We start from the raw sequence: 17379 nt of genomic DNA, 5'->3' as shown, positions 1-17379 counted from the left end.
AATTAAATCTGAATCTGAATCTGGTTAAGGGGCTGAATGAGGATTGTAGTCACATGTTAGATTTATATTGCATACATTTTCAAGGAACATGTTTCCCAATGTAAAAGGGAGATAAACATTTAGCCGTTTATCTGTAAGTACCAAAAGGGGCCAGGTGACACAAGTGTTATAAAAAAATTGGAAGGCTATGGTTAATTCGCAAAAAAAAGATATATTCAGCATGTTAATACGTGCATTTTAATGCAGTTAGTTATTCCAGTTTTGTTAAGTGTTCCAGGATTTTTCATGGGAAGGAAGGGAGTAAAAAAAAAAAAATCAAGATTAAAGCCATATTCCTAAACCCCTCCTTTTGAGGATGTCTTGTAAGCTTAAAAAAAAAAAAAGGCAGGGCTTCAAGAAGTTTGGAAGTTTTTTGACATTTGTATGCTGCCCGCTCCCTAGGGACTTTGGGCGGCTTACAGACAAACAAGGGAATATATAAAAATTAAAAATAGAAATACAATTGTTTAAAATTACACAACATACACACTACTTAAAATGGGGCTGGATACTAATCAACAGCCCCAGGCCTGCCGGAACAGCCAGGTCTTAGTGGCTTTACGGAAGGCCGGAAGAGTAGTGAGGGTCCGGATCTCCATGGGGAGATCGTTCCATAGGGCCGGGGCAGCAACAGAGAAGGCCGTCCCCTGGGGGGTCGCCAGCCGACATTGACCGGCCGATGGTACCTGGAGGAGGCCCAATCTGTGTTCGAAGACTCCAATTAGTCCAGAATGCAGCCGCGCGAGCGATTGTGGGTGCACCAAGGTACACCCACGTTACACCTATCCTCCGCAAGCTGCACTGGCTACCTATTAGTCTCCGAATCTGCTTCAAGGTGCTGGTCGCTACCTATAAAGACCTACATGGCATCGGACCTGGGTACCTGAGAGACCGCCTCCTGCCGATTACCTCTCTCAGACCAATTAGATCGCACAGGTTGGGTCTCCTCCGGATTCCATCTGCCAGCCAATGTCGGCTGGTGACTCCCCGGGGGAGGGCCTTCTCTGTTGCAGCTCCGGCCCTCTGGAACGAGCTCCCTGTTGAGATCCGGACCCTTACTACCCTCCCGGCCTTCCGCAAAGCCACCAAGTCCTGGCTGTTCCAGCAGGCTGGGGGGAGCTGAGAAGCATCTACCTCCATAGAAATTGTGAATGTTGGTTTTGTTTTTAATATGTTGTCTTTGTCTCGTTTTCCCCCTTTCCCTTGTCTTTTGTGAGCCGCCCGGAGTCCTCTGGGAGTGGGCGACATACAAGACAAATAAATAAATAAATAGACAAATAAATAAATCTGTGTGATCTTATCGGTCTTTGGGAGGTAAATGGCAGGAGGCGGTCTCTCAGGTAGCCAGGTCCTAAACCATGTAGCTACAAGCTACAAGTTGCAAAAAGAAGCCCATTTTGGCTTCTTTGACCCCCCATATATGCAGATACTCCAAAAGTTTTCTCTTGAGAGAACTCACTCAAGATTAAGTGTCAACCGAGAGCTAAAAAAACACCTTCAGACAGTAATTAGGAATATTTAAAATACGACTGTTGTTTTCTTTAAAAAAAAATCTGACCAATCAGCAAATGAAGACTACTAATTAGCGTGAGCTCAATAAATGCCCTGTTTATGGGTTGAAAGTACAGGGCATTGGAAAATAATACCTGGAAGCGTATCATCTGTTCCTAAAATGTGCATGGTGGATTTTGTCCAAGTACTTGGATCAAATGTGTCACGGGCCCGATCTGCATATTTTGATTCCATGACCTGTGCTACGCCTACATTCGATTCCTCAGAGTTATCTACCCAAAGGTATGTATATTTCTGCTCCTGGTTTTACAAGCAGTCCTTGACTTACAAATCACAATCGAGCCTAGGACTTACGTTGCTAAGTGAGAAATCGGTTAAGTGCGTACTTTTCTCCCATTTTACGACTTTTCTTCCTGCATTTATTAAGTGAATCACTGCAGTTGTTAAATTAGTAACATGCTTGTTTAGTGACTCTGGCTTCCCCCGTTGACTTTCCTTGCCAGGAGTCGCAAAATGATGGTTACAGGACCCCGGGACCCTGCAACGGTCATAAATGGGAACAATTGCCAAGCATCTGAATGTAAATCGCGTGACCATGGGGATGCTGCAACGGTCATAAGTGTGAAAAATGGCCACACGTCACTTTTTTTCAGTGCCGTTGCAACTTCGAACGGTCGCTAAATGAATTTTGCAACTTGAGGACTTGCCTGTACAGGGTTTAACCATCATTGTTTATTTAAATCCTAGGAAAAGATGTACACGAGAGTTTGAGACCGCTTAATTCTTCAGATTATCCACCTGATCATACGCTCAGGTTGTTTTGTGGGAAACTAAGAAAATTAATTTAGTTTATATGAAATAAAACATATAAAATAGTTTATATGAAATAAACCATGGCCCTTTAAGACAAATCTGCCTTAAAGGCCAGTCGATGCAATTATTATCCAATCACGGGTCCCTCTGAACCAACTTGTCTCTCCTGTAACTGTTGTTACAGAATCTGTTGATGTTGACCATTTTAAATAAAGTTCAGTGTTCCAACACAAAAGCTTACTGTATTTGTAAATGTCTGGAGAAATGGAAATGCATTATTTGAAGGAGAGGCTTTAATGGATTTTGGCTGACATAATGAATCTTTACTACCAGTTCGGCGCCTGAAAAATTTTGCGCTCTGCGGGCGTGCACGTCGGCACTTAAAACAATCTGCGCATGTGCACAACATTAAAAAAGGAATAAAAATAGCAATAGCAATAGCAGTTAGACTTATATACCGCTTCATAGGGCTTTCAGCCCTCTCTAAGCGGTTTACAGAGTCAGCATATTTCCCCCAACAACAATCCGGGTCCTCATTTTACCCACCTCGGAAGGATGGAAGGCTGAGTCAACCCTGAGCCGGTGAGGTTTGAACCGCTGAACTGCTGAACTAGCAGTCAGCTGAAGTGGCCTGCAGTACTGCACTCTACCCACTGCGCCACCTCGGCTCTTCCCCGAAAAATTACATTTTTTTCAATGAAGATTGTTCTGCGCATGTGCAGAACAGAAAATCAAGATGGCGCCACCAAGGATAGAACTGGTACAGTCACGCCAGCGTTACTACCTATTTGACCGAACCAGACTGAATAGGTAGGAACTATCTCTGGATGGGGAGAAGGGTCTTCTGCATATTTACAATACTGGTTTGTTTTGTTTATCATTTCGGAAATTATCTTAAACCAGTCCAAGTTACACCTGTTTATAGTCCATGTTTGGGAGTTAGAAAAATAGATACGAAGCAAAAAAGACATTTAAACATTAGGAAGAGGGGTAACGTGTACATTTTTAAAACACAGTTGAGTGATTAGTTATTTGGATTTCCAATGCTTCATATATATTTTAGAGAAACTTACTGTCTATCAAGTTTATAGCAGTTAGCAATAGCAGTTAGACTTATATACCGCTTCATAGGGCTTTCAGCCCTCTCTAAGCGGTTTACAGAGTCAGCATATCGCCCCCACAGTCTGGGTCCTCATTTCACCCACCTCGGAAGGATGGAAGGCTGAGTCAACCTTGAGCCGGTGAGATTTGAACCGCTGAACTGCAGATAACAGTCAGCTGAAGTGGCCTGCAGTACTGCACCCTAACCACTGCGCCACCTCGGCTCATTTTAAGTTTATATCCTTTATGGTTGCTATTTGGTTTGGAGACAATTCTAAGACTTGTAATATTGCCATATGGTTCATTGGTCGGTCCGTTGTGCCATGGCTTCTCAACAGTCTCATTATGTCAGTCCAGTGGTGGGTTTCAAAAATTGTTCGAACCTACTCTGTGGGTGTGGCCTCCTTTGTGGGAGTGGCTTGCCACCCATGTGACCAGAAGGGAGTGGCTTGCCGCCCATGTGACCGGATATGAAATTATGAATTAGTACTTAGGTCGGTCCAAGTAGCTATTCAGAAACTCTGGCATTGAAGCACGCAAGTCTTAAAGCTGTCAAGTTACAAGACCCTTGCACCCCTAACCCTTTAGAAAAAAAAAACCCAGGGGTGTTCAAACTTGACAGCTTTAAGACTTGTGGACTTCAACTCCCAGAATTCCTCCTCCAGTCACGTTGGCTCAGGAACTCTGGCATTGAAGCATGCAAGACTTAAAGCTGTCAAGTTACAAGATCCTTGCACCCCTAACCCTTTAGCAGTGGTGGGTTTCAAAAAATTTTGGAACCTCTTCTGTAGGTGTGGCCTGCTTTCCGGGTCCACTGGTGGAACCTCTTCTAACCGGTTCGGTAGATTTGACGAACCGGTTCTACCGAATAGGTGCGAACTGGTAGGAACCCACCTCTGTGTCAGTCCCTCTACACATTAACTATAACTGGGAATTGTTTTTTAAAAAAAATTAAATAAAACAAAAGTACTACCCCAAAGAACAATAAAATAATAACAAACACAATATTCTACAGTGAGGGGGGAAAAGCTAGTTACATTATAATGATTAAATGAAAGAAATTCTGATATGCTAATAAAGGGGGGGGCAGGCTAATGAAAATGGCCCATATAATATCTATTGGTGTTGATACAAAATTATTAATTAACATTATAGGTTGAATTTTAAGCCTGCCATTACATCCAAATCATTTAGAAACAGGTCCAATCCCTTTTTAATTTTTGGAGCACAAGGATTATTCAAAAACTGGTGACAAGTTCCTATTCGGATAAATGTCTTTCCATTTCCATTTAATTTATGTTGATTAATTTTGTTGATTAGATAGGTTTGTTATAGAAATGGCTAGTATATACTATTGTATAAAAGTACAAAAAAATGAGGTTGTATTGTTATATTCTGTGCCATAGAGTGTTGGAAGTCAACGCCTTTTTTTCTTTTTTCCTTCCTACTTCACATTTTCTCTTTTTTCCTTCCCTTAGTTTTCCATTTCTTTTTATTTTCCTTTGTGTCTTAGATTTTGATAAAAGTTAATAAAAATGTGATTAAAAAAATTTAATCTGGTAGAACCACAGCTGTTCATGAGGTGACAGTTTCCACATTTTAGATATATCATCTGACATCACACGGAGGTTTATAATATATTTTCCAGAATTGTATTAACACGTGTAATGATCAGAAAGCAAAATGAAGCCATCGCTGGACCCAAAACAGATCATACGAGTTAAGATGTGCATCTTTTTAAAGCATCATTTGAGAAGTCCAATAAATACAAAATAGCATTTTCTAAAGAATTCATTTCATTATTAAATTGTAAGGATATTATCTCCAAAATCAGATAATCCAGTTCTTCATTCAGTTCTTTATGCCTGGAACAATTTCAACCAAACTTGGTACACAGATGACTTACTCTCTGGAAAAAAAATACTGTGGGGATAAGACACCCCTAACACCCCTCATGTGTGTGTGTGTGTGTTCTGTTAAGATACAGCATGTTGTGCCTTAAAATGGCTCCTACTGTGCTGCTGTAAAATGGCTTGTGTATAGCGCAGTAGAGTTGCCATGGTAACGGCTTCACAGTACTCCACAAAGGGCTCCCTCTGGTAAGGGGAAAAATCCAGCATAAGAAATTACGTTTGATCTGGACACTTCCCCCCTATAAATAAATACCTGGGCAATGCCAGCTTATCAACTAGTTTCTTATAAAATTAAATTGGTTTCGTTCTAGCATTGCAGATCTTCTTTTTGTTATGTGTTATAAAGTTGGGGCCAACTGCTAGTAACCACACAGATAGTTTCTTCTCCAGGATTTGCCTCTTTTAAGGTTCTTAAAATTGCCGTTGCTTCAAAAGCCATTAAAGTAACTGGACCATATTTAATTAGTACAGCTGAGAATGCTGCCAAGAGAATCTTTAGGTAAATCATTCAAAGCACAATCTCTGGAAGCCTTTGAAGGTACTATTAGAAATCAACTGATTTAAGGTTAATCCTTTGCTTGTCCCAAACTTTCCAAGGAAATGTTTCCTCTATTTATCAAAGTAGGGTTGTTGCATAGTACCAATGTTTTCGTGTGATATGGAACAAAACACAGCCATGTACCTATTATCACCTAAATTTACCTGGCAGCTTTCCAAAGTTGAAGCAAAGGTTCAGTGTACATACTTAGAATGACTCATCAGAAATGCTATACACTTATTTATTTATTTATTTCTTTATTAATCAGACTTATATACCGCTTCATAGGGCTTTCAGCCCTCTCTAAGCGGTTTACAAATTTTTTAGCAAATTGAGTCAGCAACTTGCCCCCAAAGTCTGGGTCCTCATTTCACCCACCTCGGAAGGATGGAAGGCTGAGTCGACCTTGAGCCGGTGAGATTTGAACCGCTGAACTGCAGATCACAGTCAGCTGAAGTGGCCTGCAGTACTGCACCCTAACCACTGCGCCACCTCGGCTTATTCTCCAAGTAGGCCTTGAGAGGGGAATATTCATCATTCCAAAAGAATATCAATATTAAAATAAAAGCCCAATGATATAGTTAAAATCCTGGAAGGATCCTGGAAGGATAAAGCGGCTTCATCGTAAGATAAACTCAGACTGATCAAAAATATTCAAAGAGTTTAACTAGCCAGGTTAATTTTTCTTATACGCGTTCTGTTCTCAGTAGAATATCCAATGGGGGATGAACATTGGAATTCATCCTGTAATGGGCATTAGTTTTGAATTAACGTTCATTATAATAACATTAATCTTACCCCAGAAACTTACAGGAAGTTTTAACTGTAGGGTTATATCTACTTAAATCGCATCTATAGATTTAGACCTTTTAAATCCAACATACTGCATTACAGGCATATTTCAAGAAATCCATAAGCCGAAATAATTTATAGAGTTTGTACAAATTGCAAAGCCTTAATTTCATGCAGCAGCCTATAAAGCAGCAAATTAGATTTATTCCAACTAATTGTATAATCAGGGTATAAACCAAATTGCTGTACAACCAAATTGCTCTGGAAATGACATGGTATTGAATTTCCGTAACATTGTTCAGTGTGGAAGGGGAATTTATATTCGGTATCAAGTGCCACCATATCCTTAATCACCCGAGACTGCTTGGAATAAAAATAGCCAAATTTCAAGAACCAGTCAGAAGATTAAAAGACTTGGAGCAAAGGACTTGATAGGTTGAGGAACATGGGGTTCCGAGTCCCAAAGCTGCTTTTTCAAAAGACAACTGGACTTCCTTAGTTTTTCCTTGAAGACATTTCAATTCTCATCCAAGAAGCTTCTTCAGCTCTGAAGAGCTGAAGAAGCTTCTTGATGAGAATAGCAATAGCAGTTAGACTTATATACCGCTTCATAGGGCTTTAAGCAGTTTACAGAGTCAGCATATCGCCCCCACAGTCTGGGTCCTCATTTCACCCACCTCGGAAGGATGGAAGGCTGAGTCAACCTTGAGCCGGTGAGATTTGAACCGCCGAACTGCGGCTAGCAGTCAGCTGAAATGGCCTGCAGTGCTACACTCTAACCACTGCGCCACCTCGGCTCTTCGTAAGATAAACTCAGGGAAGGGAGATATCTTCAAGGAACAACTAAGTTGCCTTTTGAAAAGGGGCCACCATGACTGAGAATCTCCATAAACATGGGGTTTCAAGAGTAATCCTCTTGGTCATAATCTATAGACATCCATTGTCTCAATTTTAAAAACAAATGGCAATGAAGGAGCCGAGGTGGCACAGTGGTTAGGGGTGCAGTACTGCAGGCCACTTTAGCTGACTGTGATCTGCAGTTCAGCGGTTCAAATCTCACCGGCTCAAGGTTGACTCAGCCTTCCATCCTTCCGAGGTGGGTGAAATGAGGACCCAGACTGTGGGGGCGATATGCTGACTCTGTAAACCGCTTAGAGAGGGCTGAAAGCCCTATGAAGCGGTATATAAGTCTAATAAATAAATCAATAAATGAGATTTCCTGATTCCATGTAAATTAACAAAGGCTTCAGCTATTCAGCATCCAAAGGTAAGTTCATGTCAGGCCCAAGGATCCAAGAATGGTATGAAGAATAGTTTATTCAGAATAGTTTCTTTACTGCTGCTTACCTATAGACCAGTGTTCCAACCGGTACGGTTGGAACGGGCCCGGCGTTGTCCACATGGACGTGCACAGTGCACGCATGCATCTTAATGTTCAGCAACACCTCCCCAAGCCTCCACGGCACTCCAGCTGCTCAGCGGAGCTTCGCGCAGGCACTGTATGGGCCATGCACATCCGCGGAAGCACCGAAGACTTTAAAGACAGGTAAGGAGCGAGGGTGGGTGGTTGGGCCCTCCGGAGCACTGTACCAGAATGGTACCCGGTGCTCCGAGCAGGCTCCGGTACAGTCATACCGAGGTGTACCCCCTGCAACTCACCACTGCTATAGGCAGAAATCTTGCCAGACTAAAGCATAACTACTGTATATGACATGTGCTAGAGGAGTCGGTCTTTGTCCATTTTCTTCATATCAAAGTTTCCAAGCTATGTGGTCTCTTTGCTCTTGGGAACGAGCTGACTCTGCTCGAGGTGGCGCAGTGGGTAGAGTGCAGCACTGCAGGCCACTTCAGCTGACTGCTATCTGCAGTTCGGCGGTTCAAATCTCACCGGCTCAAGGTTGACTCGGCCTTCCATCCTTCCGAGGTGGGTAAACTGAGGACCCAGATTGTGGGGGCGATATGCTGACTCTGTAAACCGCTTAGAGAGGGCTGAAAGCCCTATGAAGCGGTATATAAGTCTAACTGCTATTGCTATTGCTACATTGCACCACAATTAATTTTTAAATTACTTCTGAGGACTTTAAATCAGGGGTCTCCAACCTTGGCAACTTTAAGGCTGGCTGAGGTACTGTGGGAGTTGAAATCCACACATCTTAAAGTTGCCGAGGTTGGAGACCCCTGCTTTAAAAGTTCAGTTTGTTAATTTGCCATGAGTTTATCGTGAGTTCATCATGACCCCCTAAGCTCATATTCATAGTTTTGTGAGAAATAATTAATACATTTTTTTTCAGTTCTTCCATATTTCAAACCTGAGAGCTTAAACTTTAATAACCTTAATGTTTTCATGGACTCGAGATAAGCTACTTTCCAAGCTTTTGAATTCACTGTCCATCTGTTTAGAAACAAACTCAAGTTTTATTATGTATTCCAAGCATATTTTTTTGTTTATACTGGATAGCAATTTCTCAGGTGTTAACTATAGTTCCACCTAATCCAGCGGAACTTGGGGGAAAAAGCTATAGTCCCATTTTCAATATCCAGGATAGTTTGTCCAGGTTTCTCTCCTTCAATTATCTGGAGTGGCGCTTTTGATTTGAGATGGCAGATGGGGATTTTTTTTTTCATTTCATGAGCCAAGTTATTTAAGGCAAACTGTGCTTGGACATAAATCACCATACACTATAGCTCTATGAGTAATTCCATCCACAAAGTCAAGGGGTGATGAAGAAAGGCAAGCCACAGAGAATCAAAAATGTCAGCGAAAGCTAGAAAGCTGGCAGTCGCTTTCTACATCTTTCGCTTCTAATGCTGGCGCAATTGAAAAGTTATTTAAGAGAAAGCATTTTCACAAACAACATTTCACATCAAATCCAATGCATTACGTAGCGGTTAATATTTCCTGACAATGAGATTTCCCCACCCCCCCAGCCCCCATCTTAACCAATGTAAGTTACCACCTTGGTCAAAATAATTGATACTGTGGATATTGTCCTATAAAGTTTTGCTTTGAACTGACAATATTAGATCCTGAATGCTCCATTGCTCATCAAATTGTATATTCTTTCTCTTCTCACATAGTCTTTAGGTCTAATTCTCACATAGTCTTTAGGTCTTTAGGTCTAATTCTCCACTAGCACAAAGATTTCTTTGGGAAAAAGAAGAATGCCACATTAATTAGACTTTGTAGAAATTATATACAATACAATAGCAGAGTTGGAAGGGACCTTGGAGGTCTTCTAGTCCAACCCCCTGCCTAGGCAGGAAACCCTATACTGTTTCAGACAAATGGCTATCCAACATCATCTTAAAGATTTTCAGTGTTGGGGCATTCACAACTTCTGGAGGCAAGCTGTTCCACTGATTAATTGTTCTAACTGTCAGGAAATTTCTCCTCAGTCCTAAGTTGCTTCTCTCCTTGATCAGCTTCCACCCATTGCTTCTTGTTCTACCCTCAAGATGCAATAGATGCAAACTGATATAATTTGTAGAATTCGTGTACAGCAGGGATATTAGCCCTGCATTCCTGGTTTAATACCTGATGTCACATAACTATACTGTACATTCAGCAAAGCTCTGTGTAATACAAGTATATCAAGTATTGCTTTCTGGATCAGGTGGAGTACCAAGAGGTGGAGAAGCTGTCAAGAAATAGAAGTTATTATTTGGCATTTATAGTAAGACAAGAGTGGAGCTAGTCAAGAAGAAGACATTAGGCAGAGGGATTAGAAGTTGAAACCCAGGAAGGAGGAACCAACGTCGCGACGGAACGGTTTGCCACCGGGTGGTTCAATCGGACTTAAACCATCCTGAAGAGATAGTGAACAAGAAGACTACGTCTTGCTGATCTAAGGGCCTTGCAAAGTCCCTGATAGATCCAAGAGAAGATTTTCAAGCTGGCGGCAAAAGGCAGCCTAGGCTGATGAAGTTGGGATGGCTCCAGAATAGAAGGAAAGCAGAAAGAGAAAGTGTGTCCATTTGGTGAGGAATCCTTTCTGTTTTTAAGCTAAATTAAATCCTTAAGCAGAAGAAGTAAGCGGTGAAATTAACCTGCATTGGATTGTTTTGGATAGTATATATTTTTTCTTTTTGGTAATTATACTTTGCGGATTGAAATGCTTTTTCTCTCTCTCCTCTTTTTAAAGTGAACAGACCGGTTTTTCTTCTATTTTTTGTTGATTTACTTTTTAATTTAAGGGTTAAAACCTCCTCTATTTTAACAAAAGTTTCTACTATTTGCTATTAAATTCCATTTAGGAACTTTGTTTCCCTTAAGCCTGAGACAACATTAGAGAGTGAAAGGAAGTAATACTGCTGCTCCGAGGCTAGAGGCTAGAGTTTCTGAAACTATGCACTTTCTCCTGTTTCTCCTTTGATCTTACTGTTTCTGTACTTCAAAATTCTATAATTAAAAGTGATAAGAGCCAAGGGCACGAAGTGTTTACACAGGTGTCATTTGAGAGCTTTATCAGCACTGGGAGAGGGGGAAAAACAGAACCCCTTTCTTGTGAAGATTACAAATGATCTTGCATTTAAGTTAAATATAAAAAAAGTCTGGAAAGCTAGAGTGGCAGCATTTTACAATTTGGAAATATGGATCAATTTTCACAAGAGGAAACTTTAATTTTGCAAAATATTTGGGATGGAATTCAAAATTTACTGGAGGTAACTGGGAGAATTGAAAAGAAGATAGAGTTTTTACTAGAAAAAAATGATGGAGATGGAGCACCAAAAATTGAAGAGAGAAATGAATACAAAGATAAGAAAACTGATTATTTGATTTGTGAAGTGAATGTGGTTGAAAGTGAAAAAATGGGAGTGTAGAAAAGGGAATTTGATGGGCTGGAGCTCTACCCCAAATTTCAAGGCACAGAAGAAGGAAAAAGGGGAAAATGATGATTTTAAGGAGAGAAACCTTACCAGAAGCACGATTGACAACCAAAGATAAATTAATTAAAGTAGCAAATGGAGGGTGCCGAGATTACCCGAGAGATGCAACAAGTAACAAGGTGTGGAGAGATGTCCATAAAAACTTTACCAAGGAAATAAACAGAAGATTAATTCCACAAATGGCAAAATAAATAAGACTATATGCCTATTGGAAGGATACAGGTTGATATATGAAAGTTGATAATAAAAAGTAGCTAAGTCTGGTAGTAGTAAATAGTAATTTAGTAATTTTTAGATTGCTATGTTAAATAAATAATCGATAATGCCAACAAGGTACATTTCTGTGTTGGCTGGATATGAGGAAGTTGGATATAAATAGTAAATGATTTTGTTAACAAATATTAATGATAACAATAATAATGAAATGATAAGAGATATAGTTAATGATATACATATGTACTGGTTTAACCTAAGGAATTTGGATATAAATTGCAAACAGTGACTTGGAAAAAAAGGCTTAGAAATTTTGTTAATTAATCCTTACTTTGAATGTGTTATAAAGGTGTAATGTTACTGGATATATGTCAAGCCAGCCTCCCTCAGCAACTAAGAAAGAAACCACTTAACTCCATTTCGCAGTATTAAGAGTACTTTTACTGGTTATGAAAAGATAGCAGCTAAGCAAAGCAAGATCTGAGGCAAAAGTGCGTGAAATCATAGATATCTGTTCTGTCCCCCCCCACCTTCACGGCTCGTTAACAAACTCAGGCAGGCAACTTAAAAGGAACTTTTCTTTATCAGTTCACAGTTCAAACTGGCTTCGAGCCCAGAAATAACATTAATACAAATCTCCGATAAGAATTCAAAACAAAAGCTCTTACAAACGCTGCAGTTCTTCCACCTTCTGCACGGATCAAGTTTACATGAAACACCAAAGCACTTATCCAAGTGTAACAAGCATAAATCGCGATTAATCAGCAAGCAATGTTGTACAGGGCGGGGCATAACCTTTTCCTAGGGGGTCACAGCAAGATCGACAGCAGTTTACAACTTCCGCGACACCTCATTTTAAAGCCCATAAAAAACTGAATTGAATGAGCTATTAAATGTTAAATTTGCTTTAAGAATGGCTGGAAAATTCGATTCGGAAGAACAAAGGATCATTGACAGAATAAAATGCATTGCCTTTCGAGAGGCTCGCGATGCTGGAGCGATGTTTATCAATCGAAAATGGATTGCAAACAAATTGAAACGTCATCCGGATTGGGTTACTGATAATTGGAACAAAACAGCCCAAGAATGTTTCACAAAATTTGGAGAAGGGCGTCCTCTGCAACTGTCCCAAGAAAGCAAAGCCATCATTGCAACTGGCAGTCGCAAACAACGAAAAGGAAACCGAAAAGTGGCCCAAGAAATCCTTCAAATTCGTGGAAAACGAGTTGATCAAAGGACAATCGGCCGATATCGAGAATGAGGTTTGAAGCCATTCCACGTCATTTGCAAACCATTGAAAACTCAAACACACGTTCAAGATCGGCTTTGGTTGTGCGATTGGTTGTCTGAATGGACCGAGGAAGATTTTCTTCATTTGGCGCCATCTGACGAATTCTTCGTTTATGCCATTCGAAAACCGAATTTCCAGAACGATCGAATTTGGACTAAAGACGTCGACGACATCGCCAAACATGAACGATATCAACAAATCGTTCGCAATCCGACTTGCATCGGGATTTTCGTCATTTTCACAGCCAAGAAACTGCATTGGGTTTTGAAGGATAAAGGGGAATCCTGGGATGGCAGTTATTTCCGTGAGAAAATTTTATTGGAGAATGTCATTCCATTTCTCAGTGATCCAGACAATGTCTTGGTGGTTGGTGAGGCTGTCTTTCTTCATGACAAAGCTCCTTGCATGCGTGCAAATGCGACTCAGCAATTGTTAAAGGAAAACAATGTCGAATTTTGGGGCAATGACGTCTGGCCGGGAAATTCGCCAGATCTCAATCCGGCAGAGAACATTGGGGCCATAATTAAGGATGAAGTGGAAGCTCTGATGATTCAGGAGCAAGGTCAAAATCGATATTCGGTTGAAACTTTGAGAATGAATTTGGAAACTGTGTTGAAAAATCTGGAAAATCGAACGGAACTGTTTGAAGATTTGTTGTGTTCTTATCCACCTCGTTTGAATGCTGTTCGAAGGGCTAATGGTGGTCATACTGACTATTAAATCGTGTCAATAAACTCAGTTTTTGATGGGCTTTCGAATGGTGTATGAATTATTTGTGTTGTTATTACAAGTGTTGCTGTGACCCCCTAGGAAAAGGTTATGCCCCGCCCTGTACAAACCAAGGCACGCACGAAGGAACGACGTTGCCTTGTTCCTCAATTTTGAATGAATTATTCCAAAGAAAGTAATACTGTTTCTATACCAACATAAAAGTTACTTCTGTTAAAAGTTGGATTACGGTTTCAGTAATCTGCAAACACAAATAAATGACTAAGTGATTCCAACAAACACTCCTATACTTCATTCCCGAATATATATTTCTCAATTCAATTATGCTTTGCCCTGATTTTTATTATAGCTGGCATTATGAAGAGAGAATCATTTCATGATGATGATAGCAATAGCAATAGCAATAGCAGTAGACTTATATACCGCTTCATAGGCCTTCAGGCCACTCTAAGCGGTTTACAGAGAGTCAGCATATTGCCCCCAACAATCTGGGTCCTCATTTTACCCACCTCGGAAGGATGGAAGGCTGAGTCAACCCTGAACCGGTGAGATTTGAACCGCTGACCTGCTGATCTAGCAGTAGCCTGCAGTGCTGCATTTAACCACTGCGCCACCTTGTAATGTACTCTTTCGGCAGTTGATTCTTATCCTGAGAGTATTAGCAAGCAAATGAGTTGGCCACAGTACTTATACTGTAGTTGCACCTAGTTCCTTTCAAACCAGCCACATCAGAAATAAAAATGGTTATTCTGCACTCTATTCAAAGCCACAGAAATAAGATTTATGGTGAGTACCAACGTGGCACGACAAAACCGCGCTCGACTAAAGCGTGCCCGATTAAACCGCGTTGCTGACGTCATCAACAGGGCGACAACAGCGAGCGCGGAGAAAGAAGGGTGTTTTAAATAGCGCTTTGAAAGCAAGCCGATTCAAGTTAAGGTAAGGGTTAGGTTTAGGTTAGGTTTAGGGTTAGGTTAAGGGTTAGGATTAGGTTTAGGGTTAGGTTAAGGGTTAGGTTTAGGGTTAGGTTTAGGGTTAGGTTTAGGGTTAGGTTAAGGGTTAGGTTTAGAGTTAGGTTTAGGATTAGATTTAGGGGGGTTAGGTTTAGGTTTAGGGGTTAATTTTAGGTTTGGCGTTTACAGCGTGCTTCTGTCTCCGCGCTGTTGTCGCTCTGTGATGACGTCAGCTACGCGGTTTCGTCGAGCGCGCTTTAGTCGAACGCGGTTTTGTGGTGGAACCGAGTACCAAACCTTCTTCGTTTTCTTCAACTGCATATTGAGGAGTTTGGTGTTGATTTTTCCATTGTTTTCTTCCCAATTTGATTCCCAGATTGCCACCAGAATAAGCCAGCTGTTCATTGCACTTTGCAAATAGTCCAAAGATAATTTTTTTAACGGGTGTGTGTGTGTGTGTTAACAGACTTAGTGTTTTCTTTTGAATAATTGCTACAAAGTGAGAGGCATAAAGTGAGAGGCATAAAGTGACAGCATTCATTTTGTTTCTGGAGCACTTCAATTTTTTTTTTTTGCTATCTCCCTACTCTCACTTTGTAGCAATTGAACTGAACTGCAGAGAACAATCAGCTGAAGTGGCCTGCAGTACTGCACCCTAACCACTGCACCACCTCGGCTCTCTCTTTGGTTAGGGGGTGATGTGACTGAGTGCGTGAGTGACATCACGTTGGCCACACCCACTCAGTCATATGCCCCATCTAGCCACGTCCACTGAACCAGTAGTAAAATTTTTTGAAACCCATCCCTGATTTGAATGCTTTCTCTTCTGCATTCCCTGAGAACAACTTATTTATTTATTTATTTATTTATTTATTTATTTATTAGACTTATATACCGCTTCATAGGGCTTTCAGCCCTCTCTAAGCGGTTTACAGAGTCAGCATATCGCCCCCAACAATCCGGGTCCTCATTTCACCCACCTCGGAAGGATGGAAGGCTGAGTCAACCTTGAGCCGGTGAGATTTGAACCGCTGAACTGCAGATAACAGTCAGATGAAGTGGCCTGCAGTACTGTACCCTAACCACTGCGCCACCTCGGCTGTAAGAAGATCCCTCATATATGTCTCTGTGTCCCTGGAGGCTCTGTGACTGGACAAAAATGAGATTATGGAGCAGCTTCCTTCAATCTTTTCAAAACCTCTTGAGCTATTTTGCAAATGCCACTGATGGATTATAATCATAAACTATGTGGAAAGCTGTTTCTTTTTCTGTTGCAGCTCATAAAGCTCACCAGGAATTAGCCGAGAACAAGAGTCGGCAATTTTTGCAAATTCCAAGACAACATTAGATGAACATTTTTACATTTTATAACTTTGAGCCAAATTAATACTGAAATAAACGTACCGTTCATTATTTTTTATATTGTACCTTACCGCTATTTTATTTCTTTGCTTGGCATTAGCACTACAACTTACAGATGTAAAATGTGAGCCGTATTATGTCGGTAATACCAAGTTTCGATTGCCGTGGAGATGGTTGAAGAGTGCTATTTGCACTGTTATATGCCATCCTATGCTGGCGTACGACTGAAATAATGATTTTTAGATGCGTTCTCATCTTGGTTGCAAAATTGCATGTTCGACATTTGGAATTACTTTAGCAATTTATTGTAGCAGTGTTATGTAAACTTGGCAACTTTAGGACATGTAGGCTTCAACGCTAAGAATTCCCCAACCAGCATGCAGGAGAATTCTGGTAATTGAAGTCCACATGACTCAAAGTTGTCAAGTCTGAGAAATACTCTGTGTGTGTGTGTGTGTGTGTGTGTGTGTGTGTGTGTGTGTTATACATATATGTATGTATGTATGTATGTATTGTATTTGTACTGATAAATAAATAAAGGTTAGTGGTTAACACATCTGCCTAATATGTAATACAGCCCAGGTTCGAATCCCAGTAAGGGTATGGCTAGCTGATGAGAGCTAAATAGCTTGAAATAGATCTATACTAGTCTCCCTTTATTTATTTATCAGCACAAATACAACACAAATGTAACAAAGGCAACAGTAAAAATATTGGGTTTCTGTCTGGATGGTCTCTTGTGACGAGCCGATGGACAGAGAATGGAAGCAGTGAACTTCCTCCCATATTTGGGTTGTGTGTGTGTGTGTGTGTGTGTGTGTGTATATCTATCTATATATCTATATCTATATCTATATCTATATCTATATCTATATCTATATCTATATCTATATCTATATCTATATCTATATCTATATCTATATCTATATCTATATCTATATCTATATCTATCTATCTATCTATCTATCTATCTATCTATCTATCTATCTATATATATATATATATATGTAGTATGTATATATGTATTAAACTTATATGCTGACCATCTCACCTAGAGGTGACTCTAGATGGCTTACAAAAATGTAAACAAACTAAAGCCTTAGCATTTTAATACAATAGATAACACTAAATTGATTTAAATTAACAAGATTGGAAAGAAAGTAGCAAGATGGGGAGGAGGTGGGATTTTATCTTAATCTATTGACAACCTCCAGAATGACCTGTTGGGGCCCCCGG

This window comes from Thamnophis elegans, chromosome 15 (genome assembly GCF_009769535.1).
Source record: "Thamnophis elegans isolate rThaEle1 chromosome 15, rThaEle1.pri, whole genome shotgun sequence".
Classification (NCBI taxonomy): domain Eukaryota; kingdom Metazoa; phylum Chordata; class Lepidosauria; order Squamata; family Colubridae; genus Thamnophis; species Thamnophis elegans.
Note: the sequence above shows the minus strand (reverse complement) of the source record.